This window comes from Mobula birostris, chromosome 1, assembly GCF_030028105.1.
Source record: "Mobula birostris isolate sMobBir1 chromosome 1, sMobBir1.hap1, whole genome shotgun sequence".
Lineage (NCBI taxonomy): Eukaryota > Metazoa > Chordata > Chondrichthyes > Myliobatiformes > Myliobatidae > Mobula > Mobula birostris.
Window position 1 is genome coordinate 57,919,808 of NC_092370.1, and position 16,083 is coordinate 57,935,890.

Sequence of the window (16,083 nt, forward strand, 5' to 3'; positions counted from 1 at the left end):
AAGCATTAGTATTTCTGTACCAGTCTGTGATGCAGCCAGAGAATGTACTCTCCAATGGACATTTCTAGAAGTTTATCGAATTATTAGATATCATGCTGAATCTTCATAAACTCCCAAGGAAGAAGGGGTGCTGCCATGCTTACACTTAGGTGCTGGGCCCAGGACAAGTTGTCTGAAATAGTAACACTGAGGAATTTAAAGATGCTGACCACCTCTACCTCTGATCCTCTGATGAGAACTGGCTCACTGACTTCCAGTTTCCTCCTCCTGAAGTCAATAATCAGCTGCTTGGTCTTGCTGATATTGAGTGAGAGGTTGTTGTTGTGGCACCACTCAGCCCGATTTGCAATCTCCCTCACATATGCTGATTCATCACCACTTTTGATTCGAACTACAACAGTGGTGTCATCAGCAACTTAAATATGGCATTGGAGCTGTGCTTAGCCACACAGTTAGAGGTGTAAAGTGAGTGGAGCAGGGGGCTAAGCACACAGTCTGTGGTACACCTGTGCTAATGGAGTTTGTGGAGATGTTGTCACAATTCCAACTGACTGGAGTCTACAGGTGAGGAAATCAAGGATCCAAGGAGGATCCAAACTCAGAAAATGAAATTGCATGATTCATAGAGCATGAAATATTCTCGGAGTTTGACGGGATCTGCACTTGGTAACCACCAGGCATGAATGTACTGCAGTCATGGCAAGTTTCAAGAAGAGCAGATGCCTGCACATGAAGTCATAAACGTGTGTTTGCTACAGAGAACTCAGATTATGCCTGAAGTCTTCCACAGAAATGAATTAATAAACTTCCTAAAGGATGTAATCCACCCTGCACCTCTATTGAATGTTTAGATGAAACATAATGTTCCCATTATAATTCAGTAGCTGGCAATATTTGCAGACTGTAACAAGTGTGTGGAAAACTTAGAGGAATAATTATCATATGAAATATAGAAAGGAACCTCAAGGGATAGAGATGGCATCTTGTACTGAGGAATTTTCAATGTTAGTGTGTAATTTACAGGAGATCAGACTCAATGATGTACTTAATGATCCTGGACACATGAGAAAATTAAACTTTTGCAGCATTGCAACAGCATCGACAGGGCTTCCTCCACACGTCTTCCTCAATTACTGAGTCTACTCTTCCCTAATTAAGGTGGCTCCTGGTGGGCTCCTTGGCTCTGTTGGCTATAGATACTTCTTTCTTTCTGACTTGTCCTTTAACTCCTTCAAAACTGTGCTGGAAAGTCCAGGTATTCAGCATTACCAATGTCTGGTCATATCTTCCTGTAAACTGCAAAAACTGTAGATTAAAATACTCAATAAATGCAACCATACAATAGCCCTTCCCTTTAAATGATGCTGGGTTGTTTTAGTAATCAATGACTACTCACTTATGAAGTGAGGACTTTTGATAATGGGCAAAGACAATAAATAGGGCAGTCAGCATCACTGATCATTGACATCATGTTAATGAGATTGTGGAAAGGATTTTGTGCATGTTCTTGATGGAGTCAACCAGGCATAAATTAATCAACAATTATGCACCCATTATCTCTCTGTACAGTACTTTGATATCATCCCTGAGATCAAATTTCCACTCATGAAAAATTAAAACCTTGTGTTGGAAATAGCACCTTATTTTTTTCTTCAAGTGACTGTTAAAATGAATCGCAAGACTTGGGAATTTATTGCTATGGACAAGGTATTTCTAGTTTGTCAACGTGTTCAAAGCAATGAATCTTGCATATTTCATTCCTGATATTTAAGTTAATGAAGCATAACAATGACCTGATATTTACTGGCAGCATACGTACACATGGAGGCTTCCTTCAGGAGCCAAGAAACATGGCAGTACAGAAAATACATTAAATTTGACAGGACCATTTTTATTTTTTTATTCTTGATTCCTCATCTGCCAAGCAGCCAGATTGACAGGTTTAATCCTGACAATAGATTCTATTACTTTACATAGAATGGAAGTGAGCTATTATCTATAGTTCCCTATGCCAGTTTTGCCATTTGCTGTAAGTATTGGCATTATATTTGTCAGTTTCTACTTTCCCAAGTATCCAATGGCATTATGATGATTCTAGTATTACCACTATAAACTTTATTATCACTTTTTTCCTGCAAAGTATATGAAAGATAGTTCAGAAATGAATTGCATCCAGCTAAAAGATTTTCTTTGTTATTCCCTATGACTGTCTGAATAAAATTGAGAAGTTTTCTTTCTCAAATGGATCAATGCTTTGCAATAGTATAACACTGAGCCCAAAGATAGGGAATGTTACAGCTTTAATTTGCAGTACATTGATTTTATTGACCCCAGACAGAGCACCAGTAACCATTGACAGATAATGCCAAGAAATTAGACAGATTCCTGCTCTTGAATGCAATATGGCGGTGGCTGCTTGAAAGATTACTTGACTGCCAGATGAAGAAAGGACCTGATTGCATAATTTAAATGGCTTCTCTCATTCATTCTTCAACCTAACCTAGGGATTTTCATCATTGGTATGAGGTATGAGGCAACTAACAGCATCTGTAGAAAAATACACCATATATTTACAAAAAATGGTCAGAGAAATCTTATTTATCAGCAAATATGAATATTGTAAGTAAATGATAAAAGACCAAGTCAGTCATATAGGCATTCTCCTCATTAAGTCAATGTCAGCCATCAAGCATATGTTTACATTAATCGAGTCTAGGAAACAGACAGTCATAGAAAAGTACAACACAGAAGTAGACCCTTTGGCCCTTCTAGTCCATGCCTCTCAGAGACCTTTTAACCTGGCTCTCATATCAACCTTGACCAAGACCACAGCCCTCCGTAATGCTGCCATCGGTGTGCCTATCCAAACTTTGCTTAAACATTAACATCGAGCTTGCATGCACCACTTGTGCTGGCAGCTCGTTCCACACTCACACAACCTTCCAAGTGAATAAGTTTTCCGCTCATGTTCTCCATAAACTTTTCACCTTTCACCCTTAATCCATGACCTCTGGTTGTAGTCCCACCCAACCTCAGTGGAAAAAGACTGCTTGCATTTACCCTATCTATACCCTTCTTAATTTGGTGTACCTCCATCAAAGTTCCACTCAAGCTTCTACATTCCAAGGAATAAAGAACCAGACTTATTCGATCTTTTCTTATAACTCAGGTCCTCCAGACCTAGCAACATCCTTGTAAATTTTCTCTGTACTCTTTCAACCTTATTTACATCTTGCCTGTAAGGTAGATGACCAAAACTGCTCACAATGTGTCAAATTGGGCCTCACCAATGTCGTATACAACTTCAGCATAACATCCCATCTCCTGTACTCAGTACTTTGATTTATGAAGGCCAACCTGCCAAAAGGTTTCTTTATGACCCTAAATTGCAGTGGGTTGAGTTTGTCTGGAAGACTGGAGCTAGAGTGTGCCATGACCAACCTCTCAAAGCACTTCTTGATAGAGGATGTCCGGATATAGTCATTAAGGCACGTTACTTTGTTTTTCTTAGGTACTAGGATGATACCAGTCTCCTTTAGGAAGTTGGGAACATCACATTGAAGAAGGGAGAGGTTAAAAATGTCTGAAAATACTCCTGCCAGCTGATCTGCATAAGAACTAACCACATGGCCTGGGACACTATCTGCACCAAATGCTTTCCACAGATTCAGTTTCCAGAAGACTGATCTTATGTTCACAAAAGTGACAATAGGTTCAAGTGTAATGTAGGCTGTTGGGATGGGTGGTAACATCCCAGTACCCTTCTTTGCAAACCGTACAAAGAACACATTAGGATCATCACAAAGGGATGTGCTGTTATTGGCAATGCTACTTGGCGTCATTTTGTAGCTAGTTAGCATGTAAGTCTTCCCACAACTGACAGCTGGTCTGGGACTCAATTTTAAACAGGTATTGTCTTTTGGCATCTCTAATGGCATTAGAAAGGTCATATCCCAAATTCTTGTAAAGCTCAAAGTCACCTGATTTGAACACTGTAATCCTAGACTTCAGTAAGCGCTAGATCCCAGTTCATCCATAGCTTCCACTTTGGGAGCACCCTGATTTCTCTTTGATACACAGTCCTCAAAAAACTTGCTGATAACATTTGTGACAGTGATGACATAGTCATCTAGCTGGACTGTGGATCTTTGAACATGAACTATGCTACTGACTCAAAACAGTCACGTAAAAGCTCATTTACTTCCTCAGACCAGCACTGTCTGATTTTCCGTACTGGATCCTTCTATTCCAGCATCTGTTTGGGTGCAATATGTAAGGCCAGAGGCTGATGGTCTGATTTACCGAACTGTTGATAGGGGATGGCTCAGTAGACATTTTCAGTGCTTACTAGACAATGGGGTGACCCGCTGGGGCACCCTTTGAGAGAAGGGTAGTGCAGTCTGATGTGACCAGAACGTACATTAAATTTTCCTGAATGCTATTGGTATCGCTTTGCTTTGGGAACTGAAGTAGAAAACCTCAGTTTATTAAAGAAGAGTGACGCGTAGCAAAGCAAATATAGCTGCTCCTCGTTTAATGAAGGACACTTTTGATGGCATCATTTCTGGTTTATCTGCCACCCTTGTGCCTCTCGTTGTCATTCTGGAGATGTGCAGCCCTTTCATCCCCTGTCTCTTCATCTCTTTTGCTGTTTATTCTTTCTCTCTGATCCTGGAGACGTGCATGCCTCTCCTGCTCTGTCTCTTCTTCTCTCATCTTTTTTTGTCCTGACTCTTTGATCCTGGTGTATAACATCCCTGGCCCCATCCGATTCTTGTTCTCTCCCTGTCCTTGCCGCTTCCCGACGACATTTGGCATCATCTCTTGACCATAATGTCACCCTTCCTTTTCTATGTGGCATGATTAGGCTGACCATTTTTTTTCCCCTAATGCTGGATAGAAGATACGAAGCAGTAACACCAAAGGATGTTGATTATTCTTGATGATGTGGTTGGTGCACTCCTAAATGGATGTGATATAGTCACCGCTGTCCTTTGACTGCAGCAGAGGGTTTTATGGGTGTCTCGAAGTACGCCATTACAATAAGATTTAATTATCTCTTATTGATGGGTGGCAGTTAGATCTGTCCCAATCCTGCACATGCTGATGGTGATTAGCAGAATGTGACCGCTTGAAATAGAGCTGCCTTGCCCTTTTGCTCCAGTAGGTGCCGCTGCTGAGGCTGGCCGTGTGCATGCGTCAGGCTGTCGCATCCCAATTTTCATGATGGCCGATCGGGTCTCGGGTGAAAGCCAGCCTGTTGATTTTTGGGGAATGAGCAATTTTCTACGAATATATAACCCTGAACTTTGCCTGCATTCTGTAAGTTAGCGCATTTTAATTTGATATAGCCGAAAAAAGTGCCGCTGTAATGCACCATTTGCGCTAACTGGAGGTCACAAACAGACAAACAGACAGACAGAGCATGAGAGTTTTAGTAGTATATAGATATAGCAATAATAAAGGCCCTTGTTGGGACAGGTGATGCTGTGGTAAATACTTTGGTAATACTCTCTTGAAGTTGACCTGGTAGAAGTCACAGGCAATGATGATGGGGGCGTCATGTTTTTCTCTTTCAGGCCTCCACATCTGAAGACAGGTTGCCACAGCTTGAAGAAAGCACTTCTGCAGTGTACCTAGTGCTGGACGTCTTCACCGATGGTAGCCCAATGTGGGAGGTAGTTGCCAAAACAGGGAAATTTTTCCACATGCTTCTCAGTTGTGGGGTTGTCATGCTAACCTGCCATTGCAACAGCAGCAAATCCAGGCCTGTCTACCTACACCATATTCATATTCTTGAGGGTTTCCACCAGCAGTGCTTGAAATAAATCCTGCAGATCATTTGGGAGGGCCACAGGAACCAATGGCTGATAGGTATCATCCTTAATTCCAAAGGTACTTGAAACAAATAATTTGCCTCAAAAATCCAAGTTTTTAATAAATTACAGTTTGATGCCAGCAATTGCTTCAGCTACAGTTGCCCAGTGATTCCAAATCCCATTTCACAAGGGAGCATGAAACAGCTAATTAATCTTGAATCATTCATGGAATTGATTTAATACCCATTCTACATGTCTGTAATAGACACTTCATATCACCACTCCATGTTGGTGCTATTATCTTTAAAACCTTGAATGTTGATTCATAAATATAGACAAGCTTTATGATGCAGAATGAGAGTCAATTTTTACCCAAACAGATATTCAAACATTGAGTAAATGAAATGCATTGCACACTTCATAATTCCATCAAGAAAATAATGGGAAGGGCAGTTACACAAGATCAATTTACCAGATATAGCATTTGTACTTTGTATTCAATATACAAAAAAAAAACATAAAATACTTTCTGCTTTTTCTTCAACTGCCTAAACTTAATGTTTTGGAGAAAGATATTCTCTCTTCTCCTGACTTAACAATACAGTCAAATAAAAGAAATCTGCTAATTGCCAAGTTCCACTGGAAATTGAATTTAAGTTTTCCTTTAAGGGAATAAACAGAATGCTGCCTTTTACAGCAAAATTTTCAGTTTATCAAGTTATCAACTGATGATAACTGAAAAGAATATGAACATGATTATAGAAACTATTTTAGGTAGATCAAAATATTCTAATATTATGTATTTTATTAATATTTAAGATGAAAGATTCATATTAGTTCTATGTAAATACCAAGCATAATGTACTTAGAGCTGCTCTCTTTGGGACACGTGTAGAGAAATTGGTCCATTTGTATGTTTTTTATATTTTGTATTATTTTTATTCATAGTTCCTTCTGGCATAGGAGGCCCATCGAGACCATGCCAACTCTCAGAGCTATCCATTTCTCTGTAGCTTATTTTCTTTCACAAGCCATTAAAACTAACCTACTCCAAATGCCAAGATATCTTGTTGGAGCTCTCAGGCAACAACATTATCTAGGGTGCTACTCTACCACGCAAAAGCCGAAACGAAGAAAATGCATACGGAAAGCAATTTTCTACACATGCTCGTGATCATTTCTAGGATGCTTATGCCTGAAGGAAGCTTGCCCAAGCTGCACCATGCCCAGCAAATTATTGCCCTCAGTCATTTGCACAATTAATCCAGTTCTATGTCACCACAATATGCATTTCCTCCACTATTAACAGTGCTTTCAGGAAATCTCAATGGCACATAATTTTGGGAATTTAAAAGATGTCATATTTAGTAATTGGCAGAAAATGACACTTCAGGTAGAAATCTACAACCTTCGCTGTTCAAATGGAAAATAATTAGGAGCACATCATGCTGGGTATTGGAATGAGATGTCAATTAAGGGATTTGCACAGCCACAGAGAGATGCCTTGCACACAGTATTTTTCAGCTTTCTACCAATAACATGATGGAGAGCCAAGTCTTCATTGAATGGACCAGTTCATTCCTAATCAGCATTTTGTTTGGTAAACACTTAAATATCTATTATAACACAGAAGATGTATATTCAGTGCCTTGAGTCCATGCTGTCTCCTAGCAGGATAATTCCAATATTCCCATTTCTCTCCAGCTGTGTAACTTATTCTCTCTCATATGACCACCAGCTCTCCTTTGGTTCTATTGCCACCTTTAAAGTAACTTAAAGTAATCAATAAATCTACCAATATGTTTTGGGGTTTTGGAAGGAAACCAAAGCGTTCATTTAGAACATTCACAGTCACAAAGAGAATGAGCAAACTCCAAATGGACAACACACAAACTCAGGATCAAAGTCAAATCCCTGCTACTGTAAGGCAGCGGCACTAAGTGCTGTAACACCACGGCACTCTGCTCCCCGTGCCACATCCTGATCTGAATAGTCATCCAGGTGAGGATGCTGTCACATATAGGCCAGAATGACAAAAGATGTTCTTCCCTGAAAGACATCAGTAAACCAGCTGAGTTTCATGACAATTCAGAAACTAATTGCCATCATCATCATTAGTTTTTTCACTCCAAGTTCACACAGTCTTTTGAACATAACTTCTCCAGTTGATGTGGTGGAATTCTAATTTGGTTGGTGAGATTTGCTGACTTCAAGATTTGTCTATAATTCGGTCATTAGCAGAAATGATAGATGAAGGATGAAATAGAAAGGTAAGCCAGCCAATAATATGAAAGGGGATACCAACAGTTTTTTTTTCAGATATATAAAGAGTAAAAGAGAGGTGAGAGTGGATGTTGGACTGATCGAAAACTATGCTAGGGAGGTTGTAATGGGGACAAGAAATGGTGGACAAACTTAATAAGTATTTTGCATCAGTCTTCACTGTGGAAGAAACAGGTAGTATGTCAGAAATTCAAGAATGTCAGAGGGCAGAAATGCATGCAGCTGCTACTACTAAAGAGAAGATGTTTGGGAAGCTGAACGGTCTGAAAACAGATAAGTCACTTGGCCCAGATGGACTGCATACAAGGCTTCTGAATGAGATAGCTGAAGAGAATATAGAAACATAGAAATCTACAACACATTACAAGCTCTTCAGCCCACAATGTTGTGCCAACCATGTAACCTACTCTAGAAACTGTCTAGAATTTCCCTACTGCATAGCCCTCTATTTTTCTGACCTCCATGTACCTGTCTAAGAGTCTCTTAAAGACCCTTTTGTATCTGCCTCTCTCACCGTTGCTGGCAGTGCATTCCATGCACCCACCACTCTCTGTGTGAAAAACTTACCTCTGACATCCTTCTTGTTCCTACTCCCAAGCACCTTAAAACTATGCCTCCTCATTTCAGCCCTTTATGGATGAATTAGTAGTGAATTTTCAAATGTCAATAAATTCTAAAATGGCTCTAGAGGACTGGGAAATTGCAAATGTCACTTCACTTTTAAAGAAGGGAAGGAGGCAAAGATAGGAACTTATAGGCCATTTAGCCTAACTTCAGTGGCTGGAAAATTTTGGAGTGCATTATAAGAATGACGTTTCAGGGTACTTGGAGATGCATGATAAAAAAGGCTGAAGTCAACATGGTTTTCTCAAGGGGAAATCTTGTTGAACAAATCTGTTTGAATTCTTTGAGGAAATAACAGGCAGAATAGTCAAAGGAAAGTCAGTGGATGTTATTTACTTGGATTTCTTAATGCCTTTGACAAGATGCTGCGCATGAGGCTGCTAAACTTGATAAAAGCCCATGGAAAGATATCAGCATGGATATAAGACTGGCTGACTGGAGGAGGCAAAGAGAGGGAATAAAAGGGACCTCTCCTAGTTGGCTACCGGTGACTGGTAGTGTTCCACATGGGTCAGTTTTCACACTGCTTCATTTTACATTGTATGTAAATAATTTGGATATGGAATTGATGGCTTTGTGGCCAAGTTTGTGGACAATACAAAGATAGGTGGAGGGGGCAGGTAGGGTTAAGGAAGCAAGGAATCTGCAGAAGGATTTAGACAGATTGGGAGAACGGACAAAGAAGTGGTATGTGAAATATAGTGTAGGAAATTGTTTAGCCATGCACTTTAGAATAAGGAATAAAGTCATAGACTATTTTCTATATGGGGAGAAAATTCATAAATCAGGGATGTAAAGGGACATTGGAATCCTCACGCAGAATTCCCTAAAAATCATGTCAGCTTCTCTGGATGCACAACACATCAAAACTTGAAGTGATTGAGCTACAGCAGCAGAGGACCATTCACTTACGTCCTGTCCCTATGAAAATGACCCATGAGTGTATATTTTTTGAAATTATTAAAGGAGAGTTTGTGAGAATTTGATAGCTGTACGTACATGTAGTCCTATTAGTCCCATGTAATGACATTTATGTAGGACCACAGAAGAGCAAAACTGAATTGCACTTCATTTCCTAATCCTCTATTTGTTACCACTGATGCAGCAGAACAATAATCAGACCTCCATATCTGTAGTTATCAGAGCCAGCTAATCCTCTAATTCTAGGAGTGATCACTCTCTGATTGTCTTTACTTCAGCTAGGAACATTGTTGCCAGACTTTGTCAGCAGACAAAGCTTGTTCTTTGCAGCCACTTAAAATAGTTGATTTCCATTTTCTGCATTCTGATAACCACAGTGATGTATGAGTCAGCTCCCTGAAAAGCGAAAGCCAGCTGGTAGAAATCTTGGGGATTTTACCTTAGTCCTAATGAAGACAGTTCAGCTGCTAACAAACCATAAATAATGATGTTTTTACATTTGATTGACAAGATTTAGTTCTGTCTAAGTTGTACTCCTTTTGTTGCATGAAGTTCATTTTCACTATCAATTATGCCTCCTCTTAATCCACCCCACATTCTCTGTCAGAAAAATTTTGCCTTTGCTGCTCACTATATAATCATTCAAAAATATTACTTGACATTGTAAAAATGAAATCCCTTTCATGAACCTGGATTCTGAAATCCTGTTGTTTTGCAGAAGGCACAACACCAAAGCAGAAGCCAATTGCTGTTGTTATATACATGGAACAGTAAAATGTTTACATTGATTTTTTATCTATTTCACAACATTCCTCAAAACTGCTATAAGGCAGCAAACAGTCCTGTATTAATTACTTAATAAATTATCCCTCATAAGGTGTCTTTATGTTATATTTCTCTCTGACCTAAGCATTTGATATTCAAGGGCCATGTCCTGGACCAAGAAAGGCAAAGTGACCTGGATTTTGCAGGCAGAGAGCATTGTCACATTTCCACTGATAACAATCGGGTATTTAAAATTCACCTTGGACCCAAGATTGCCAATATTAAACAAAGCATCCTACTGAATAGCCACAACTCCTTTAAAGGGGAATCCATGAAAAGAAAAATAAAGTTAACATTTCTGGTTAATAACAGTTCATCTGAAATAGGAAAAGTTCAAAACAGGCATAAAGAAGAAGAGATGAGAGAACAAAGAGAGTATTTGTAATAGGAACAAGATAAAGTGAAAATGAATGAATGGATTGATGTTGATTGAGAGAAGATGATGTAGCCAGTGATGATGGAGGAGGTGTGGATAGGGAGAGAACAGAGAAAAGGAAAAGAAGCAATGAGGAACAGAAGACAGCAACAGCTGGAAATCTGAAATGAAAGACAATGCTGGAAAAGTCCAGGAGGAAAGGCAGCATCTGGAGAGAAAGAAAACTGCATTAGCATTAGAGATTAAATGACTTTACATCGGCAAATGCCAGTTCTGGCACAATATAGACCATGAGACTCAAAAAATAAGTTAATCGTATTAATATAACTTGCCTTTTCAGTTTTTATTAGAATTGGCCATTTGTGTTAGTTCATTAAGTAGTAGCACTATCTTGGTTCCATTTTCATAGAACTTAGAATTCTACAGCACATTACAGGCCCTTCGGCTCACAATGTTATGCTGACCATGTAACCTACTCTGAAAACTGCCTAGAATTACTTCAACGCATAGCCCTCTATTTTCCTGCATTTACTCTATATTCCATAATTCGTTTCCGGGTACAGTGGTACAAATCTAGTGCTGCCTCGACAAATCTTTGAGTTAGTTCCTGACCTCAAGAGTAGCTTATGTGGAGTATGCACACTCTCCTATGGTTTCCTACAAAATCCCAAAAATGTGCTGGTAGGTTGCTTGACAACAATAAACTACCTCTGGTGTAGGTGGGTGCAGGAGAATCCATGGGGAATTGATAGACATGTAGAGAATGTATGTTAGAGAAATAAATGGGGGAAATATAAAAGCTGAGAATATTCTGAAACCCAAACATACACAAATAGACTTCCTATGTCATATGTGAAAATATCTAGCATGGATATACGCAACACCTGAGCCTCTTCTACCACATTGGTAGGGAATTCCAAAACATACAACATGGAACATAGAACAGTGTGGCACAGGAACACACCCTTCAACTCCTCACTATGTTGTGCCGAAACAACTAAGTTAGTAATCATTGGACAACTAAACTGAATCCTTCTGTCTACACAATGTCCATGTCCTTCCATTTCCCATACATTCATGTGCCTATCTGAACGTCTCTTATGTCTCTAATCTCTCTGCCTCTACCACCACCTCAGGCGATGCATTCCCGGCATCCACCACTCTCTATGTCAAAAAGAAATGCTCTTCGCATCTCCTTTGAATTTATCCCCTCACAACTTAAATGCATGCCCTCTGGTATTAGACAATTCAGTATCCTCTGAATGAAAAAATTGTTCTGCCTAAAATAGCTGGCCCTTATTTTGAGAATGTGACCTCCAGTTCAATGAACCTATGGAGGGAATATTAATGCGCATTTATTTGGTCAAGTCCTTTGAAGATTTTGCATACCACAATAAAATTTCATCTCATTCCTCTGAACTTGAAGCATGACCTAAGTTATTTCCTTTCTTACGACAAACGCAAAGTAATCGGGTTAAACTTTACAGTTCTCACTGTGGAGCTAGTATAACCTTCCTAACACAATATTCCAGATGGATTCTCACCAGAATTAATAACATTGAGATAAAACAAGGTTTATGCAGCATATATTTGTAATTTAGAATACAGTGCCTGCAGAATTGATCGAAGAGGGCTCCAGTGTGGCCTGCCAAGGGAAATTGGATACATTTATTAAAAAAATTGCAAGGCTTCGGTAAAAGGGTGAGGGAGTGGAGCAAGTGATATGATCTAGTGGAGAGCTGGCAGAACTGGAGTACTTTTATGATTGCTGCCAATGTAGAGCCTATAAGCGTCTATTGTATTGCTGATAAGTAAAGCAAGTAACAGGATAAGCTATCAACATAATTTTATTTATTTATTTAGGGACACAGCACAGAACAGGTCCTTCTGGCCTTTCAAGCCGTGCTGCTGAGTCACCCCTGATTTAATCCTAGCCTAATTACAGGACAATATACAATGACCTATTAACCTACTGACCAGTAAGTCTTTGGACTTTGGAAGAAAAAAGAATGTTGACCTCGGAAGTTTTGAGAGGAGGGGATTTCACTCAGGTCCACTGCCTGAGTAGGAAAGGGAGAAGCTGGTCACTACAGCAAAAAAGACCTTTGACCAACGACCAATCCTCATTAGCGATTCATTGCAGGAACAGAGGCAAGCGCAGTGGCTGTTGTTGGACTGGACAGAGTCAGAGTGGTGATCTTGAGGCTGTAGCTCTTTGAGGCTTTAGTGAAAGGAGGCTTCAGTCAGAGAAAGCAAAAGAAAAGAAAAACTTGAGGTTAAGTACTTTTCCTTCCCTTCTTTATACCTGCTCAGCTAGGGCAGTAGAGATGCCAGGCAGGACCGTGAAATGCTCCTCTTGCAGGATTTGAAAAGCAGGGAGACATCCAGTGTCCTTGACCACTACAACTGCGAGAAGTGCATCCAGCTTCAGCTTCTAACAATCTGCATCAAGGAGTTGGAGATGGAACTGGATGAGCTTTGTATCATTCGGGAGGCTGAACGGGTGACAGATAGGACATATAGAGAGGTAGTTACACACAAAGTGTAGGACACAGGAAACTGGGTGACAGCCAGGAAGGAAGGGGAAAGGGGTTAAGGAGCCAGTGCAGAGTATCCCTGTGGCTAACCCCCTCCACAAAAGGGATATCACTTTACATACTGTGGGAAGGGTTGACCTAACAGAGGAATGTCACAGTGGTCAGGTCTCTAGTACTGAGTCTGGCTCTCTGTCTTAAAAGAGAAGAGGGGAGAAGAGGCATGTGGTGGTGATAGGGGATTTGTTAGTTAGAGGAAAAAACAAGAGGTTCTGTGGGCAAGAACAAGATTCCTGGATGGTATGTTGTGTCCCAGGCGCCAGGGTCTGGGATATTCGGATCAAATCCTCAGCATTCTTTAGTGGGAGAGTGAAAAGCCAGAAGTCGTGGTTCATGTAGGTACCAATGCCAAGGGTAGAACGAGTGACAAGGATCTGAATAGGAAGGTAGGTGCTAAATTAATGGGCAGGAGCTCTGGGGTTGTGCTTTCAGTATTGCTACCCCTGCCATGTGCCAGTAAGGCCATAAGACCAAAAGACATAGGAACAGAACTAGGCCATCAGCCTATCGAGTCTGCTCCACCATTCCATTATGGCTGATCCTAGATCCCATTCAACCCCCATACACCTGCCTTCTCGCCATATCCTTTGATGCCCTGACTGATCAAGAAGCGATCAACTTCCACCTTAAATATACCGACGGACTTGGTCTCCACTGCAGTCTGTGGCACAGCTTTCCACAGATTTACTACTCTTTGGTTAAAAAAAATCCTCCTTACCTCTGTTCTTAAGTTGGGTCCTCCAGATCTGGATACCCCCACCACAGGAAACATCATCTCCACATCTACCCGAGCTAGTCCTTTCAACATTCGGTAGGTTTCAATGAGATCCCCCCGCATTCTTCTAAATTCCAGTGAGTACAGGCCCAAAGCTGCCAGATCTAGGAAGATTATGCAGTTTAATATGTGGCTAAGGAGTTGGTGTGGAGGGAAAGCCTAAGATTTTGGATCATTGGGCTCTCTTCCAGGGAAAGTGGGACCTCTACAGAAGCAACGGCTTGCACCTGAACTGGAGGGGGACTAATATCCTAGCAGAAAGGTTTGTTAATGCTGCATGGTTGGGTTTAAGCTAGAGTTGATGGGACAAAATTACAGTTAACAGGATGAGTTGCAACTTAAAGGGTGGACAAAATTGAAAAGGGTGAATACAGAACTGAAGGTGTTATATTTGAATGCATGCGTTGTATGGAATAAGGTAGATGAACTTCCAGCATAGTTACAGATAGGCATGTATGATGTTGCAGGCATCACTGAATCATGGCTGAAAGAAGGTTATAGCTGGGAACACGTTGTATCAAAAGGACAGGCAGGAGGACAGAGGTGGTGTCATTATTCTGTTGGTGAAAATGAAATCAAATAATTAGAAAGAGGTGACATAGGGTTGGAAGGTGTCGAATCATTGTGGATAACAGCAAGAGTAAAAAGACCTTGATGGGAGTTGTATACAGACCCCCCCCCCCAAAAAAAACAATAGTAAGGATGTGGTCTGCAAGTTACAATAGGAGATAGAAAATGCATGCCAAAAGGGCAATGTTACTGTAGACATGGGGGATTTCAGTATGCAGGTAGATTTGGAATTATTAGGTTGGTGCTGGAGTCCAGGAGGGGGAATTTCTAGAGTGTCTGTGAGATAGTTTTTTTGAGCAGCTCATGTTTGAGCCCACTAGGAGATCAGCTATCCTGGAGAGGGTGTTGTGTAATGAACCAGAACTGATTAGAGAGCTTAAAGTAGAAGAACCCTTTGGGACAAGTAATCATAATATGATTGAGTTACCCCTGCAGTTTGAGAAGTAGAAGCTCATGTCAAATGTATCAGAATTACAGTGGAGTAAAGGGAATTACAGAGGTATAAGAGAGGAGTAGGGAGGAATTGTTTGGAAAAAAACACTGGCAGGGATGATAGCAGAGCAGCAAAGGCTGAAATTTCTGGAAGCAATTCAGAAGGCACAGAATATATATATCCCAAAGAGGAAAGCGTGTTTGAAAGGCAAGATGACACAACCGTGGCTAACAAGAGAAGGCAAAACCAACACAAAAGCTGAAGAAAGGTTACATAATAGCTCAAAAATTAGTGGGAAATTAGAGGATTGGGATGGTTTAGAAACCAACAGAAGGCAACTACAGAAGTCATTAAGAAGGTGAAGATGGAATCTGAAAGTAAGCTGGCCAATAACATTAAAGAGGATATGAAAGGTTTCTGTAGATACACGAAATGTAAAAGAGAGGAGAGAGTGGATATTGGACTGCTGGAAAACAATGCTGGAGAGGAAGTAATGGGGACAAAAATTGGCTGATGAACAGAATAAGTATTTTGCATCAGTCTTCACTGGGGAAAGCACCTGCAGTATGGCGGAAGTTCCAAGTGTTGGAAGTCATGAAGTATGCAAAGTTACCATTGCTGGAGGAAAGATTCTTGGGAAACTGAAAGGTCAGAGGATAGATAAGTCACCTGGACCAGAGAGTCTACATCCAAAGGTTCTGAAAGAGGTGGCTGAAAAGATTGTGGAGGCCTTAGTAAAGATATTTCAAGAATCACTAGATTCTGGATGGTTCTGGAAGACTGGAAAATTGCAGATGTCAGTCCAAGAAGGGAGAGGGGCAGAAGAAAGGAAACTATAGGCCAGTTATATTCTGGAAGCAATT